Source organism: Schistocerca cancellata, chromosome 10, assembly GCF_023864275.1.
Source record: "Schistocerca cancellata isolate TAMUIC-IGC-003103 chromosome 10, iqSchCanc2.1, whole genome shotgun sequence".
NCBI lineage: Eukaryota > Metazoa > Arthropoda > Insecta > Orthoptera > Acrididae > Schistocerca > Schistocerca cancellata.
The window spans coordinates 126,811,604-126,816,737 of NC_064635.1; positions in this window are offsets into that span (position 1 = coordinate 126,811,604).

The window sequence follows — 5,134 nt, forward strand, 5'->3', positions numbered from 1 at the left end:
TCAGGTCGCACACCTCACGGAAGTCATTCTCGCTGCTGCTGAATATTCCATCCCTCACCCTACTTCTTCTCCACGTCGCGTACCGGTCCCCTGGTGGACCGCAGCATGTAGAGACGCTTTACGTGCTCGTCGACGTGCTTTACGCACCTTTCAACGCCACCCTACAGTGGCGAATTGTATTAATTATAAACGATTACGTGCTCAGTGTCGTCGTATTATTAACGAAAGCAAGAAAGCCAGCTGGGCTGCTTTCACAAGCACCTTCAACAGTTTTACTCCTTCTTCTGTTGTCTGGGGTAGCCTGCGCCGGCTATCTGGCACTAAGGTCCACTCCCCAGTTTCTGGCTTGACGGTCGAGAATGAAGTCCTTGTGGCCCCTGAGGCTGTCTCCAATGCCTTCGGCCGCTTTTTGCCGAGGTTTCGAGCTCCGCTCATTACCACCCTGCCTTCCTCCCCCGCAAACAGGCAGAGGAGGCTAGGCCACCTGACTTTTGCTCCTCGAATTGTGAAAGTTATAATGCCCCATTCACCATGCGGGAACTCGAAACCGCACTTGGCCGATCACGGTCCTCCGCTCCAGGGCCTGATTCTATTCATATTCAGATGCTGAAGAACCTTTCTCCTGCGGGTAAAGGTTTTCTTCTTCGTACATACAATCGCATCTGGATTGAGGGACATGTTCCCGCATGCTGGCGCGAGTCTATTGTTGTCCCGATTCCTAAGCCGGGGAAGGACAAGCACTTGCCTTCCAGTTATCGACCTATCTCACTTACCAGCTGTGTCTGTAAAGTGATGGAGCGAATGGTTAACTCTCGATTGGTTTGGCTGCTCGAGTCTCGAAGCCTACTTACCAATGTCCAATGTGGATTTCGTAGGCGCCGCTCTGCTGTTGACCATCTGGTTACCTTGTCGACCTTCATTATGAATAACTTCTTGCGGAAGCGCCCGACCGCGGCTGTGTTCTTTGATTTGGAGAAGGCTTACGACACCTGTTGGAGGGCGGGCATTCTCCGCACCATGCATACATGGGGCCTTCGCGGTCGCCTCCCTCTTTTTATTCGTTCCTTTTTAATGGATCGACAGTTCAGGGTACGTGTGGGTTCTGTCCTGTCCGACACCTTTCGCCAGGAGAATGGGGTGCCACAGGGCTCAGTTTTGAGCGTCGCTCTGTTCGCCATCGCGATCAATCCAATAATGGATTGCCTCCCAGCTGATGTATCAGGCTCCCTTTTTGTGGACGATTTTACCATCTATTGCAGCGCGCAGCGTACACGTGTCCTGGAGCGCTGTCTTCAGCGTTCTCTTGACCGTCTTTACTCCTGGAGTGTCGCCAATGGCTTCCGTTTTTCTGCCGAGAAGACGGTCTGTATTAACATCTGGCGCTACAAAGAGTTTCTCCCACCGTCCTTACGACTTGGTCCCGTTGCTCTCCCAATCGTGGAGACAACCAAATTTTTAGGCCTTACCTTTGACAGGAAACTTAGCTGGTCTCCACATGTGTCATATTTGGCCGCCCGTTGTACCCGTTCTTTAAATGTCCTCCGTGTTCTCAGTGGTATGTCGTGGGGAGCGGATCGAACCGTCCTACTTCGTCTATATCGGTCGATCGTCCGCTCCAAGCTGGATTATGGGAGCTTCGTATACTCCTCTGCACGGCCATCCATCTTACGCCGCCTCAACTCCATACAACATCGGGGTTTACGACTTGCGATCGGAGCATTTTATACTAGTCCCGTAGAGAGTCTTCATGCTGATGCTGGCGAATTGCCACTCACCTACCGGCGCGATATACTGCTTTGTCGGTATGCCTGTCGGCTACTGTCAATGCCCGACCATCCGTCTTATCGTTCCTTTTTTGACGACTCTCTCGACCTTCAATACGGGTTGTATGTCTCTGCCTTGCTACCCCCTGGAGTTCGCTTTCGTCGCCTCCTTCAACACCTTCATTTTTCACTCCCTGCAACCTTTCGAGTGGGCGAGAGCCACACGCCACCTTGGCTCCAGGCTCAGGTCCGCATTCACCTTGACCTCAGCTCGCTCCCAAAAGAGGTCACCGCCAGTTCGGTCTACCACTCCCGTTTTTTGGAACTTCGTTCGAAGTTCATCAACATGACTTTCATTTATACAGATGGCTCTAAGACCAATGACGGGGTCGGGTGTTCCTTTATAGTCGGGGCACAAAGTTTCCAATACCGGCTCCATGATCATTGTTCGGTCTTCACAGCTGAGCTCTTTGCCCTCTACCAGGCTGTTCTTTACATCTGCCGCCACCGACATTCTGCTTATGTCATCTGCTCAGATTCCCTGAGCGCCATCCAGAGCCTCAGTGATCCGTACCCGGTTCACCCTTTCGTACACCGGATCCAACGCTCTCTTCAGCGGCTGGTGGACGTCAGTCCGCCAGTTAGCTTTATGTGGGTTCCTGGCCATGTCGGTATCCCTGGGAACGAAGCTGCAGATGCCGCGGCCAAGGCTGCGGTCCTCCAGCCTCGGACAGCTTCTTGTTGTGTCCCTTCGTCCGATTTTAGCAGGGTCATTTGTCGGCGCGTTGTGTCGCTGTGGCATGCCGATTGGGCTGCACTTACCGACAACAAGCTTCGGGCCTTAAAACCTCTTCCCGTGGCTTGGACGTCCTCCTCACGCCCTTCTCGGCGGGAGGAGGTCGTTTTAGCAAGGTTAAGGATTGGACACTGCCAGTTCAGCCATCGCCATCTGCTGACGGCTGCGCCGGCGCCGTTCTGCCCATGTGGGCACTTGCTGACGGTTAGACACATTTTAATGTCCTGTCCCGATCTTAACCAACTGCGCCTCGATCTTAACCTGCCTAATACTTTCGACGCCGTTTTAGCGGATGACCCACGAGCAGCTGCTCGTGTTCTTTGTTTTATCAATTTGACAAACCTCGCTAAGGACATTTGATGTTGTTTTATAATCCTATGCCTGTCAGTCTCTTTTAGCGTGTTTTCCCTTTTAGTTGTTGTCAACTTGTGCCTCGCGGTGCATTTTTAGAGTAGTCAGGGCGCTAATGACCATTGAAGTTGTGCGCCCTAAAACCACAAAAAAAAAAAAAAAACGACTGTGATATGACTTTCAAATGATATAGTAATCAGTCACCCCTTTCTTGGAGGTTTCATTTGGCAAATCTAGATTTCGGCTGGTACCTAGACCAGGGCCGGCCAGAAATTCTGCACTCGTGCGGTGCCCCTGCACATGTGCAACTTCCCGGTCACAGCATGCACGCCGCAGCCGTCAACGTTCATGTAGTGCCTGTTTCTACGCACAGATGTCGCTTTATCCACTTGCTGGGATACTCTGTACCGGCGCATTCTAGTGCTCTTTCCACAGCTTGCAAGCCAACCATGGGGAGGTATTTCGCGTATTAAACATTTAAAATACTGTCACAATCTACTCATTGAGACATCTACTTGTATGTTAACAGTTTAACCCAGTAAGACAAGTAATACAGTTAACAACCGTGGGTTTTTATTAAGGCAGCTTGACTGACGGCACGTAAATACACGTAATGTTTTTGATCTTAGAGAGCACTTAGCGACTTCCAACGAACCTTATTCATGATTTCAAATAACATTAAACTAATGCAATGTTTCCTATAACTATTTGTCGGTGCCCTGAGTTACACCCACATAATTTCTGTCTTACTGACTTCTGAACGGAATGATAACCGCAGACCTCTCGATGATCACTTGTTATTTCAATACCATTATTGCTATATCATTCATCACTTCCGTCTGAAATCTGCATAATAACCGACAATTAGATGAATATTACCTGTTCTATCGACTACAGCTGAGCGTTGCCCTTCACACATTAAAAAAAAAAAAAAGCAAAACAAAAAAAAACCTAAATGCAAGTATACATTGGAACAATCGGTTTAATGGCCAGTTTTCCTGATAATAACGTAAGATGGAGCTCAATGAGGCAATAATGCACAGTTAGTAAACAATAATTTTTAATTATGAAAGGAATAAATCCAAACACGTTTATCACTGGTCATGAGAAATGATATAGTTAATATCGGGCACAAAAGTACGGCTCATTGACAAACGCAAGCAGCTGTGAAGATTTTCATCACTTATGCTCGATCGAAACCTTGATTTATTCATTTTCATCACCGAGAAAAATCTGTCACAAACATATGTCGACCCGAACACGGACATAACTCTCGCGGCTTCTCGGTGCAGGCGTGGAAATTCTTGTTGTGAAAAACTTTCGAAGAATTCTTTTGTACTTCGCACCGCAAAGAACTTGTCCTTCAGTCTTGTATTGCTCTGTAGGTCGATCAGTTCCATCTCTAGATCATTCGGAGCATCTTCGACTGACGACGAGAACGGTAGAGCAAAGAGGCGAATGACAGGAGACAAACTCGTAACATCTACAAATCGTGCTCGAAATTGTTCCTTAATGTTTACAATTATTGACACGTATTCTTGAAATCTAGCACTTTCATGGACCAGTCCAAGAGTCGGGAAATGTGCGGTGTTTTCTGTCAATAGCTGGCTCTCCCAAAGCGCGAGCTTCCTTTCAAAGGCACTTACTTTTTCCAACATGTCAGAAATTAAATTATTTTCACCTTGCAAACTGACGTTCAGGCTGTTCATGTGAGACGTAATGTCCACGAGAAATGCAAGGTCTGATATCCAACAAGGGTCTTCCAACATACGTTCACTTTTTCCCTTCTCATGTAAGAATGTTACTATGACTAAACGTAAATCAAAAAATGTTTTCAGCATTTTACCTCGACTGAGCCAGCGTACTTCGGTATAGTACGTCGCCGTACTCCGCTCCTAATTCCTCCAAGAACCGCCGAAACTGGCGATGCGTAAGTCCATGTGTCTTCACATAGTTTACAGTACGCACAAAATTTGCATGACGTTTGCTAACGTTACTGATTTTGCACAAAGCGCCTCTCGATGCAGAGTGCAGTGAATTCCATACAAAGTCTCGTCTGTGCGCCCTGGCTTTTTGCGCATCCGTGCTATGAGTCCTCCCTGACGGCCTTGCATTGATGGTGCCCCATCTGTGGTCACTGAGACTAGCCGATTCCAGTCCATACCGACACCATCAATCGCTTGCTCCACAGCTTGGAGTAAGTCCGCACCTGCAATAGTCCATG